This window comes from Urocitellus parryii, chromosome 4, assembly GCF_045843805.1.
Source record: "Urocitellus parryii isolate mUroPar1 chromosome 4, mUroPar1.hap1, whole genome shotgun sequence".
NCBI lineage: Eukaryota > Metazoa > Chordata > Mammalia > Rodentia > Sciuridae > Urocitellus > Urocitellus parryii.
Window position 1 is genome coordinate 20988869 of NC_135534.1, and position 13750 is coordinate 21002618.

The following is a 13750-nucleotide window of genomic DNA, read 5'->3' on the forward strand; positions in this document are numbered from 1 at the left end:
CACCATATATAAATAAATAAAGGTCCATCACCTACTAATAAAATATTAAAAACAAATTGGGGAAATGGCTCAGTGGTGAAGCACTTGCCCTAGTGTTATCTGTAGAAATTGGGATTGGGTCCGCCGTGTTCCATGGAGTTGAAGAATGAACATGCTGAACACCAAGATAAGCGAGTGAGTAGAAGAAATTTATTATAGAGGAAGTTAAGGTTTGGAAGAAATTTCCCAAAGGACAGTTTGGGATAAGCAAGAGTATGGCCAGGGTCTCTTGGCATTCCTTCTTTTAAAGGCATACTGTGGGGAGGAAGTTGACTAACCCCCTATAACCTGTCCTTAAGATTTTAATTGCATAAGTATCTTTTTGTTAGAATGGAGTCTTTTGTCCCTTTTGGGAAACAGATGTTAACAAGCTGGAGCACACCTCAAATGGTGGTCCTGACATCCGTCCTCCTTATTGATCCTCACAGTTCTTTTCTGCTCTGACTGCCTATTTCCCCTACCTCACTAGCATGTGCAGGGTACTGGGTTCAATCCCCAGCACCACACTTAATCAGTCAAACAGTATCTTTCTATGTAGTCCATGCTACTGACCTTGAACTCTGGGGCCATCCTCCTGCTTTAATCTCCCAAGTGGCTGGGATTGAATGTACACAACCTTATCTTGCTTCCTGCACTTTATTTTAGTGATTTGTCCTGTCTCTTGGTAAGTGAGGAAGCTCAGAAAGCTTTAATTTCCCAAAGTCTAAAACTACCTTATAGACATGGAAAAGTAGCTATCCAGGGCTGAAGTGTTTCTTCATATTGGGAACCTTATAGCGGTAGGTAGTAAAGAGCAATGAGTCTTTCATTCTCACTTTAGTTTGTTTCTCTGACCAATATCAGGGCTTCATGCTTTACACACATGGTGAGCAAATTTATAGTCTTATTGTTATCATCTGTTTTCTCCCCTTCCCTCCATCCTTTCTTTTCTTCCTTTGGTTTCTTTGAGTTCAGATGTAGTTTCTTTAGGGCTGTAATCTAACTTAAAGAACTTAGTTCTAATGCTGTTATTATGACTAGATTGAAAGCTCTACAAAATAAAAAAAAATATATATTTTTTAATAAATTGATGCATAACAAGACACAGACCAAAATTTAGTGACTTAAAGCAACCATTTTATTATATTTCATGTTTCTTTGGCTAGACTTGGCTTAGAGGGTAAGTTCTTCTCCTGGTCTTCCTTGGTTCTCTCTAGAGCCAACTGAGCGCTCACTTGGGACAACTGGGGTCCCTTTCCCTTCCGTGTCGTCTCAGGGACTTGTCTCTGTACGTGGCCTCTTACATGGCCTCTTCTCACACAGCAACTTAAGACTTCCAGAAGTGGTCCTTTTAAGAAAAAGGAAATGGAAGCTGCCAATTATCTTTAAAAAGTAGGTCCATAACTAGCATTGCTACTGCATTCTTTTGGTTAAAGCAAGCCATATACCAGTCTAGGTTCAGTGTGGGAAGGGACTACACAGGGCGAGAATGCCAGAAAGTGGGTTCCATCTTAGGATTCTACAGGGACCATATATATTTCTATTTTTTTTTCCTGAAAAGATAAAGGCTTATTTTATTTTAATGGCTGATCTATATAATCATCAAGGGCACTAAATATATGCACACAAGGGGAACTTTATTTCTTGTTCTCTTTCTTCTTGGACAGAGACTTGGTGATCTTTTGCATCTTAAAAATATGGAACATGAGTTTGTGTGTTATTCTCATGCAGGAGCCATGCTAATCTTCTTTGTATTGTTACAGTTTAATGCATGTGCTGCCAAAGTGAGCACAACCATATCTATTTATATACAGATCACATATCTCTAATCCCAAACCCAAAAGGCCCCCAACTGGAACTTTTTGAGCACCCATGAGCATTTTGGGGATAAGGGAATGCTTTTATTGATTGATTGATTAATTGATTGATTTTGGGTAAGAAGTACTCATCCTATATTAATAGATAACCAATAGTGGGCAGTTAGTATTTGTAGTTTGAATCAAAGATTGTATAGATTAGTGGATGGCAGTCTTACTGCTCCTTTTGGTTTACTTGATAGTGAAGTGGCACCCCCTTTCTCCACAGAAAAGTCATAACTGGGCTTCTCCAGAAATCTTCACCATGGCTGATTTTAGGACTGTCAGCTAAAGAGTCTCTGCCAAAGAGTTCAATGTAGATAAACTTCCTATTTTTGTGTCTCCCTGTTTTACTTGGCCACTGGCAGAGAAGATACCAGCACTGTAGGTGCTGGACTCCCCCTTACTAGTTTTTCACAAACGTATCCAGTATAGTACTTGGAAGAAATTTGCAAACAAGTCCTCTGGCCTTGAGCTGGGCTTCACAGAGATGTCTATGTTTTTAAGATAAGTTACAATTGGGTGCCATGGTAACAACTGGGAGGGGGAGGAAAGAAGGGGAGAAGAAGCTCTCCCCTTCTCAGGTGTTGTTCTTGAAGGGTTAACTTGCCCAAAACAGTGAAAGAAAAAGCTGCTTTTATGAGAACTTCTGCAGACTCTGAACTTTTGAGCCCCTCCCCTTACATGCTGGGTAATAAAACTCTGAAACTACCTGAACTCGGGGTTCAGGGGATTGATTGATTACAGCAAAAGCTGTGCCCTCTAAACCTGGCTGCAGCCAAATAAAACTGTTTCTTGCTGTCTTCAGTGCCTTGCCTTGTTTGTCCCTACAACAATAGGATTCATGTGATTTTCATTTATGCCTTTACAGTATTCTTTCTTCTTTAACACATGTCTTCTTTTTAGGCATAGTGATTTGAGTGGTCATGATACATCATATTCCCTCTGTATATTTTGGAGGTTGTAATCCAAGGAAGAAAAAAACCAGTGGGCTACTTATTGTAATATATGTCTACTGTACTTCACTTAATTGTAAACTTTTTTTTTTTAATTGTTGTGGTACTGAGGAATGAAACGAAATGTACTTTACCACTGAGCTACATCCCCATTCCCCTTTTATTTTTTATTTAGAGACAGGGTCTCACTAAGTTGCCAAGGCTGGCCTGAATCTTGTGGTCCTCCTGCCTCAGCCTCCTGGGTCACTGGAATTATTGGCACACGCCACCACACAGAGCTGTTAATGATAAAAATCTTATGACATAGAGATTTCCCCTCAAAATGTGGAAGCTGAAGATAGTGAACATGTCTGAGGTCATATAGCTAATAAATGATACAGGGTGGAATTTAAATGGCAATCTGCCTGATTCTAAAGCTCAAATACCAAATTATTTTGTATTTTAGTTATTTCGTTTCTAATGAATTGACTCAGACACTTAAGACATATAACAATAGCACTTTTGCCATTTTCAGATAGGTAATTTCTTATTGTGGGAGGCTGTCCCATGTATCGTAGGACTTTAGTAGTAGTCCTGCCGTACTTAATAGACAGTAGTAGCACTCCCCACCAGTTACAATAAGCAAAACTGTCTTTAGAAATTACCAAATAGCCCCCATGGAAACCCTCCTCCCATTAAAAACCACTGATAAATCATTTGATGATTAGTGTTGTCCTTTGATCTTTCTGTTGTTTTAATATATTTTATAAGGAACTGGCAGCAACTACAAATCATTATTCTTATAATAATTATACTAGTATTGCCTGGTTCTGATGGCCTTGAGTCATGCCTTTCATTGACTCTCCCCTTCTTTGCCTTTTCTTCCCCTTTTGTCTGTGATTCTCCTAAATAATATGCAGCTGGGTAAAGTGGTATTTGCAAGGACTTTTTACACAGGTATCGATTCAGCAGGCATTCAGATCTCTGCGATTATAGCCATTAGTACTGGTAAAAGAAGGCAATTTACATGTTTTCTAATTATAGTAGAGGGGAGAAATGCACAGTTTTTAGCAAGCTGGGTATTAAGTGGCTTCCAGACTCCACACAGTTAATCTTCATCAGGGTAGTATTGATTGACATGCTGGAGGATGATAATGTGCAATTCTTTTGGGGAACGGGGGAGGAGAGTGGAAATTGCAGTTTCTCTACTAATTGTACTTTAGGTGTCATTTATGACAATTTCATGTTGTCTAGACAGAGGGAAATGATGGAGAAATTATTCCAGTGGAGTCTCAGTCCTGAGTCCAAGAAGAATGAAGGTGGTTGTTGAAGTCAGGATCAGTGGAAAGGCAAGTAGTATATCCCCAGATGTAAATTAGTACAGATCAAATGTTACTAAGGAAAGCAGTTCCGAATGAACCTTGGTTATAAGGAAAGTGAATGTACTCTGAACTTTGTGTTAGCTCAAGAGCTACCAGTAGATTGTTTGAGGGCCAAGCTGGAGTCTTTGCCCTCCTGTCTATTTCTTTAGAATCCCCAAACCTCATTATATGAATAGATTTGAGCCAGGAAAGCTGCCTCTTTGCTTCTGGTTAATGAGGGCCCCAGCTCACTCACTGTACTTTCCTTTTTCCATATTCTCTAGTAAGGCTTCATACTCACTCTCACTGCCTTCCTGATGCTGGCCCTAAGTTTTTACTTTGTAAACCTGGCACAGTGGTGCATGCCTGCAATTCCTGTCACTCAGTAGGCTGAGGCAGGAGAATGTCGGGTTTTAGGCCAGTATGGGCAAGACAGTGTCTCAAATAAACAAACAAACAAACAAACAAACAAGGCTGGAGATGCAACTTAGTGGTAGAGTATCCCTGGGTTTAATCTCCAGTATCTTCCACTTCAAAAAAAGATTTTACTTTCAATTATAGAGCACTGTCTGTATAATATGTCAGGTCACTTTTTAATAAATGATCTTAGTCAAGGATTTTTAACACTTAAGGTCAGGAATGTGAAAAAATCATCTTAGAGGACTACACTGGTTTGATTGAAGAGCAGAGGATTCTGTCAACATACTCTTTGTAGAATTAGTAGACCCAGAGTTATACTTTTTAGGATTTATGTTCTTTTGAATAAAGTTAAGAGATGGTGGGGTGGTGACATATGCCTATAATCTCAGCAGCTTGGAAGGCTGTGGCAGGAGGATTGCAAGTTCAAAGCCAGCCTTAGCAACTTAGTGAGGCCCTAAGCAACTCAGTGAGATCCTGTCTCTAAATAAAATACAAAAAGGGGGTGTCAGGGATGTATGTGGCTCATTGGTTGAGTACCTCTGGGTTCAATCCTTAGTACCCCCCCACACACACACACAAAAAAAAGTTCACTGAAAAGTCATGGTTATGGAATTCTGAAAGTCTCTCCTTGATTTTTTTTTTTTAAATCAATCGATTAGGATGCACTGCCTCTTAATTAAGGTTTGAACCTATATATACCAGCTCATGCTTGTGGAACATGTGTGCATATGAGTATCAGAGCTAGCTGTGGAACTTTTTATTCATAGTCCTGCTCTTACTCATCTTCTAGTGAAAAGCCTCTGATCTAAATTCTTGATTTGAAAACAAGTCAGGTCTGTGAATAGACTTTCCAAGCCTGCTGGCAAAAATGGATTTGAATGTAGACATCCTTGTAGATCATTTTGGGCCTTTGAGTTATATGTAGACAAAAGTGAATTTTTTTAAATAAATAAAGTTTTATAACCATATTGTAATATGTTGAGAGTGTGTAAGAGCTAATCGTAGTGCTGAGCAATCTTTTTCATGAATGTATGAAAAATAACCACTCACCAAATAGCAGAGGGTCATTTGTTCCCCAAGGAGCATGGCTGACTTTTCAAGCAAGACTTTTATATATAGCTGGATACATGATTGTGCACCATATATAATTTCTGTTGCCAGCCTCTTCCCTTTTGGTGTCTATGTGATTATGTTGTGTTCTGATGTTTTACCATCTATTGCTCACTGCTCAGAGGCATTGTGAAGTACTTTAATGTTGGTATAGACATTTTTGAGGTTTTCTGGTAGAAGGCATTGTTTTGAGCCTTGTGAATTGTTTATGCTTGATGATAGTAAAATCAAGCTGAGCTATACCATAGGCAGTATGAGCCCTTTCTGTACTATGTCTGTTTTTTTCTCTGAGGTTAGTCTTTTAGCAATGCCGCCTTGCCTTGGTCCACCCCACAGCAGGAGCAGGAATTGTCTGCCAGGCTCTGCTGGCAACTGCACCACGTGCTATAAGTGCATTCCTAGATCTAGGGGGCCCTGCAGTTATCAGATGAGTGCCTATCATTGGATAACTTAAACGATAATTGCTAGTGTGTGAAAAATGGGGAGGCTTGGAAGCCTCTGCTTTAAAGCAGAGATGTCAATTCAGAAATCATAATAGAGGTGTCGTTTCAGAACACACAATTATTTTTTACAAAGAATAAGGGCTTGTCATCTCCCAGCCTAAGCATGCGCCTAAGGCACAGATTTGGGCTTGCAGAGCAAGATTCAGAAATGAAAGCAGTAGTGCAACTGAGTTTCTTTGACCTCCTGCCTTTTCATTCCCCCTTTCATTGCCCTCTTTCCTCTCTAAGGTCTCTTTTGGCAATATACAGTCTAGGAGCATTGGTGGTAGTTTCCTAGGCAAATAACCAGCCTCTGACTGTGTGATTTAATGAGTCTCCCAGGGACCAGGCAGCACTGCATTTATCAGGACAACTGTGTCAGCACTTTAACCTGAGTGGCTTAAGTAACCAGAATGATGAAGAGTGATGTAAGCAGTTTTTGAAAACTTTGTTCCTATAGAAATTTTGGTGTGAATTTTTTGACATCTGGCAGCCTTGTCTGAGAGTCACCAGGTCACTGAGGGACAAAGAGATAAATTGTCTTACTACTTCTTCCTATTCTAGTTAGGGCTGCTGATTGATTCACTTCGATATTTGTTGGTCTCTGTTACATGTGAGTTAGGATGTGAGTTTTGGTGGGGATAAAAAGATGTCTTGGAAACAGTACTTGCTTTCATTCATGTAGCTTATAGTCCAGTAGCAGAGACTATATATATTTCTAAGTGACTGCAAAATAAGGTGGCTTGGGAGAAGGTCTCTTAAGAAAGGTACAAAATGCTATGGGGTATTAAGGAGGAGGGTGAATTTCTGGTTGTAGGAGTAAGGCATTTAAACTTTGAAAAATTTTTACAGGCATTGATGAGGGAGAAGAACTTTCCAGGAAGAAAAAACAGTCAAGATAAGTACAGGATCAGGATAGTAAGGGTTTGTATAGTTCAGCTAGAGCAATGTTTTTCAAAGTGTAGTCTGGGATCCCCAAAGTCAAGCTATTTTTATAATTATGCAAAAATGTTCTTTGTGTTTTTCACTGTCATCCTTTCATAGGTATGCAGTGAGGTTACATGATGTGTAATGATGTCATTCAAATGGCTAATTGAACGCGGGCTTGTGTATTAATTCCTCAGTTCTGCTGGGTGCAGTAGTACATGCCAATAATCCCAGCACTTTGGGAGTTAAGAGAATCATAAGTTCAAGACTAGCCTGGGCAATTTAGTGAGACCGTGTCCAAAATAAAACTTAAAAGGTCTGGGGATATAGCCCAGTGGTATAGACCTCCCCTGGTTTAATTCCCTAGTACTGCAAAACACAACAAAACAAAAAACATAGAAAAAGAAAGGAAAACACTGGGCTAGAGCATATAGTATATCCAAAAGGAATGAGAAGTTCTGCTGCAAAGCTTTGGATGCCAGGCTGAGGAATTTGTATTTTATTTCCTGGGCAGAAGGGAGCTGTTAGTTTGGGTTTGGCTCTGCTGAATTGAAATAGCAAATGCCACCCTGACTTTGAAACCAGGCAAGGAAATAACTCCTTAAGCATGGGGCACCAGTGGCATCTTAGCTTCTGGTAGCAGGCTTTCCCTAACTGAAGAGGCCACAATTCTGGAGATTGATTGTTTCCAATGTCTGGAGAAAGTCTGACATGTTTGTTTGCTTTAGAATATTGATTTTCTCTGAGATCTGACAACCAGCTAAAAGAATGACTTCAGGGTATAATTGTTTAACAGGGAAGAGTTGTCACTGACTTGTTCATTCTGTCTAGACCAGTTCCCAGACTTTCTGCTTCTCGAACTGATGTCTATTGAATCTCAAAGGAAACCTTTAAAAAAAAAAAAAAAAAAAGATGGTTCATCTCATCTACCCTGATCACTTTTTCTGTTCAAGAGTTTTCTTCCGCTATTTTTATTGTCTTCCTAGACATCAGTAGTCATCAAAAGATAGAGCTGATCTAAGTATCGCCTTTCCAAATATTTAAAATATTAATTGAAGGAAACAGATAGTCATGTTCATTTACAGTGTTAGGACTTTTACAGCCTGAATTGTGTGCCTCTTGAGGGCTTCAGCAGGGCTTAATATCCTTCTCTCCCTCTGTCCCTCCCTTTTTTCCTTACTTCCTCCTTGTTTCTCTCCCTCCTTCCTCTCTTTCTTTCTGTTTCTTGTGCTAGGGATGGCCTCTCTCATGCTAGGCGAGCATTCTACCACTTAGCTAACACTCCTAGCCCAATCATTTTTTAAAAAAATTTAATGTTTTAATTATATATGACCATAGAATGCATTTATGTACTTTTGATATATCATACATTCCAGTAATCATTTTTGATAACATTCACTAATGCATAAAACTTTAATTTATAGTTTTATTGTTATTATTGTTCTGTTTCTTAATAATTGTACCTTGTTTTTCAAGGAATTTTACATAAGCAAATATTTTAGAGCAGAAGTGGGCATACATTTTCTGTAAAGGGCTAAGTGGCTTTGTCTCTTTGCTTTGCTAGCTCCAAAGCAGCCAAGGAAAATATGTAAATGAATGGATGTGACTGTGTTCAGACAAATGTATTTGCAAAAAAAGCTGTCTCACACAGGGTTATAGTTTACCAAAGTGACTGTAGAGCATTAGAGAAAATTGCTATTTGAAGGACTGTTTATTTATTTTTTGTTTGTTTGTTTTAGTTGGTTATGCATGATAGTAGAATGCATTTTGACACATCATACTTAAATGGTAGTACATGATGTGAAGGAATCTTTTTTAGAAGTGAATAATTGTGAAAATGAATGACTATCCCTTTGACTTCAGTATTTCACTTTTATATTTTTTGTACATTGGATGCTTTTATTTTCTTATTTTGATGTAATTTCAGACTTGCAGAAAAATTGCAAAGACTTCAGTCATCCCTGTACCTCTCCCCTGCCCACCCCCCAAAAAAAAAAAAAACATATAAATAACCCACAGATGAACCAGGCACTTGAGGGAGAAAAGAAAGGAGTTTTAAAGGGTTTTTGTTTTGTTCTGAAGGCCTCAGTGACAGCCCACCCCCGCTTTTTTGGTGGTAGTTGGGGACTGAACTCGAGGACATTTTACCACTTAACTATATCCCCAGCCCTTTTTATTTTGGGACAGAGTCTTCTTAGATTACTAAGGCTGGCCTCAAACTTGTGATCCTCCTGCCTTAGCCTCATGAGTTGCTGGTACCATCGTGCCCCAATTCAGTGACCTTTTTTTGAACCAGGGATTGAACCCAGGGGCGCCTACTACTGAGCTACATATCCAGCCCTTTTTTGTTTTTTTAATTTAGAGAAAGGGTCTCACTGAGTTGCTTAGGGCCTCACTAAGTTGCTGAGGCTGGCTTTGAACTCACGGTTCTCCTGCCTCAGCCTCCCATGCTGCTGGGATTACAGGCGTGTGCCACCACACTCCATTAACTCTTTAAAGTATTTCTAGCCGCGTACTATGGTGCATTCCTGTAATCCCAATGGCTATGGAGGCTGAGATAGGAGGATTGAGATTCAAAAGCGAGGCGCTAAGCAACCAAGTGAGACCCTGTCTCTAAAGAAAATACAAAATAGGGCTAGGGATGTGGCTCAGTGTTCAAGTGCCCCTGAGTTCAGTTCCCCATACCCAACCCCAAATATTTTTAAACTGAGTTTGTAGGTCAGAATGAAATAGCTGCTTCAAGCCTTAACAACCTTAACTGACCCCTCCCTCATTCCTTCCTGATTTTGCATTATCAAATTGCATGATATTAAGTCAAGTCAGATTTGTGGGGGCCAGAGCAGAAGGTGCACAGCTACTATCCCATTCCACTTTCTCATGCCATTTCCAGTTGATGGCTCTTTAAAAGAAGCTAACAATATGAGAGAAAGATCTTTCTTTGAGATTTCTAGGAGTGGTGGTGGTACCTATCTAGTAGCTCTGTTTCTTTATTCCAAATTGATTGGAGAGCTCTATTTTTACTTGGGGAGAATTTATGTTTTATCACTGATTTGTATATGTATGGAAGTACTATTCATTGTTATTTGCTCTCTGGATTTTGAGTATTAGCAGCTAAAATGCCACATATGTTTGTGTGTATGTACATATACACACACACATATATACATAATACATAATACTTTTTTTTTTTTTTTTTTGCTGGTCCTTCTATGTTGTCTGGGTAGCAGTTAGTGCCAGAAGATTCTGTAGTAAGTAGGCACAAGGGATGTATGTTCCAAAAGAATCTCATCAGAGACTCCACAGGGACAAAGCTTAACATTTTGATTCTACTCTGATTTAAAGAAGTCTTCCTAATTAAGATAGGAAGAGTGGGAAGTAGGACTGTAGGATTTTCAAGTAGAACCATTAAAATCAAAAATTTAAATCAAATTTTCTTTGCTTTTTTTTCTTCCAGTTCAGGAATCTCCTTTATATCATCCCTGATATGTTATCTTTTTTCTTTGAGTACTGTTGTTGCCTTGACACAGTAGGGGGCAATATTTGCCTCATAACTTACCAGGTTAATTTTCCAGGCCTAACTACTAGATACATTTTGGTCACACTGGAGGATGCTCTTCACCAAAGCTCTTCTGCTTTACTAAGTGGCTGTTTCAACGATGGTACAACAGGGCTGGGAGGGACTCAGGACTAACTCCAAAGCACTTAAGAGTGGAACAATTGTCTAGGTTTTCTAGGGCAGGCAGCTGCTCCCAGATCTTGCTTTCATTCTTTGACTCATTCTTTGATCCTAAAGAACTAGTTTTAGTTAATATAATACTACTATTATAAGGTAACATTTTGATCAATAAGTACTAAGTTACAGTTAAGATAGAAACAGATGTTTTGATGTGCTATTGCACAGTAGAGTGACTATAGATAATAATAGTGTTCTATACATTTCAAAAACTAGAAGAAAGATTTTGACAGTTTTCACCATAAAGAATGAAGAATATTTGAAGAAAAAGACGTTTAACCTGACTTACACATTATATACTGTGTCCATGTATTAAAGCATTACCTAGTATCCTACTAATATCTACAATTTTATGTTTTATGTATCACTTAAAAAATAAGCTTTTGGAAGGAGGACTTAAATGTCCTAGGTCGATACTCTTCTCAAAATTTTGCTTTTCTTTTTTTCTCCAATCTATGCACCTCTCACTTACCTACTGCACACAAGCATTTTTGTATTTCAAAAACTCAAAGACAAGGGGTTGGGGTTGTGGCTCAGTGGTAGAGAGCTTGCCTAGCATGTGTGAGACACTGGGTTTGATTTTCAGTACCACATATATTTAAATAAAATAAAGGTCCATCAACAACTAAAAAAAAAAAAGTGTGTGTGTGTGTGTGTGTGTGCGCGCGCGCGTGCATATATATTAAAAAAAAAACTTTGGATATGCCAATTTTTATGTGTCCCGGTTGGAAAAAAAAATTTTGACACCTTAGAACGCAGGGGAAGAAAAGTGTTTTGGAATTGATGAAGAGCACACCATTTCTGTGAACACTGTGATATCACTGAGGAGTTGGGTGTTCAACTAGAGAGTTGTATTTTATTGCTTTCCTCTTTTTCTCACTGGTTGTATTGTATTTTCCACATTTAGTGGTGTTAAATTGTGGGCATATAGTCCTTTTCTAGATAAAAAACATCTTTGACAGGCAGTTTTCGGGAGCAGAAACGGTTGTAAGCCAGGTTGATGGGGCCTTGCCTTTATCTTTTCCCTGGGCTGTTATGGGAAATGTTGCAGTAGGCCAGTTGCTGGAGTAAAGTGACTGCACATGACTATACCTAAAGCCAGCTGGTTTTAATAACACTGAATTGAATTAAATCAATTGGAAAAGATTGGTAGCTGCTGTCCTTATCCTGTAGATCTGCTTTAAAGAAGAATCTGGCAGGGAACTGTAGACTCTGGGAGTCTTAAGCAAAATGCTGCTGGAGAGGAACAATATACACTTACTTCTGAGACCACTTTTTGTTTTTTTTCTTCTTTTTGTGTAGTGGTACTTGAGATTGAGCCCAGGGGTGCTGTACCACTGAGTTGTTGTATCTCCCAACCTTAAAGTTGGGATCTTCCTGCGTCAGCCTTCCAAGTCTTTTGGGTGTCATCACCTGACTGGCTGGCAACTAAAAGACCACCCAAACACAGATATACCTTTTTCCAGGGCCAGGGACAGCTCTAAGACCTCAGGTGTCAACTCCCACGCTGGAGGGCAAGGGAGACAAGAGGCAAGAGAGCGAGCACACTCCAAACCCTAGTATTTATTAGGGGAAGACATTCAATAGAATATTCCACCCAAATAAAGCAAGAGATTTTGTTACAACAAACAAGGAGGTGTAGCCCAATCCTGTTGGGTGACGCCCAATCCCAGAGCTGCAGTTCCTTGCTGAGGGAAGTTAAGGCCCACTTACTTCGCATTGCATGTGCCAGTTCCACACCCTCATTACTCAAGGGTAAGGGGGTGTGCTCAGCTCCTGTTCAGGGCGCCCCGACAATTGCACCACTGAGCTCAGCTCTGAGACCACTTTCTTAAGAATGTCTTCTATGTCAGGAGCTTTACTGGATGCCAAGGCTTATATGAATTAAGAAGTAGTATGGCAGCTATAGTAGACCAAGGAGCCCCTGGGCCATATTAACTGGCTCTTATTGTATGAAGAGAAATAAAAAGTTTATGTTCTTAATAATCAAAAGATTTCATGTAAAAGTCCAAAGTTTTGGCTTTACTCAAAGAATGGGAAGAGCCAGCAATACTGGCGCAGTTGTAGCTTGTTTGCTGGTGTTGAGTGATGGGATACATACCTTCCTGTTTACCAGTATCCCTTGCTCATGAGGAATGCATACAATAGGCACTTGTGTCCCTTATGTACTTGTTTCCCGGGTGGGCCCTGGAAGGTCCTGCAGTACAGCATAGAGGCTTGAAGTATTTTGGATTTAATATAGGCCTTCACTGGAGTTCTGACACTATCTCTTAACAGCTGTGTGCCACAGGGCGACATACTTTAACTTCTAGGCCCAGTGTTCTCATGTATTTAGTGATATCTGTCTCTTAACTAAATACATGTGAAGTTCTTAGTATACCACTTGGTACTCAAAAAGTGCTCCATAAAGTGTGTATCGCACATGGTGAGTTGTACTTTTGGTTAGGCTATAAGGTCTTTGTTAGTTGTTAAGGGAATCCTAAGAATACTCTTACTCACAAAAAGAATATGGGCAGAGCAGAATGAGAAGAAGATAAGGGGATGTGGATTATAATGGTACAAAGGAACTGAACGCCAAGAAAAATGTTGGCACTATGTAGTAATCTCCAAGTGCACCTAGTTTTTCCCTCCTGTGTTGATCCCAACCTTCTGTTTGTCTATTGGTGGTACTGCAAATAGAAATATGATCATGTTTCTGAGGCACTTGTTCATTACTCACTGAAGAACAATATTCAGCATAATACAGTGGCTGCATCCAGTGTGGGAGCACTATAGCTCTTTTTTAATTTATGTTTCTACATACTTAGCTTGTTGGAAGTGTGAGCTCCCAGATAACAGGTGTTAGCAGGCAACAATGGGGGAAGTTATATATCTTTCCCCCATTTTCCCTAATGAATGACCTCTGAGT

At 39.4% G+C, this 13750-nt stretch overlaps 1 protein-coding gene and 1 pseudogene across 9 annotated transcripts in view; one reads left to right on the top strand and one right to left on the bottom strand.

The window, feature by feature from the left end:
- Positions 1-13750, top strand: part of Ambra1 (autophagy and beclin 1 regulator 1) — a 188699-nt gene that overhangs the window by 57291 nt on the left and 117658 nt on the right. The gene's annotated exons all lie outside the window — the stretch shown is intronic.
- Positions 1710-1810, bottom strand: LOC113190077 (U6 spliceosomal RNA; annotated as a pseudogene).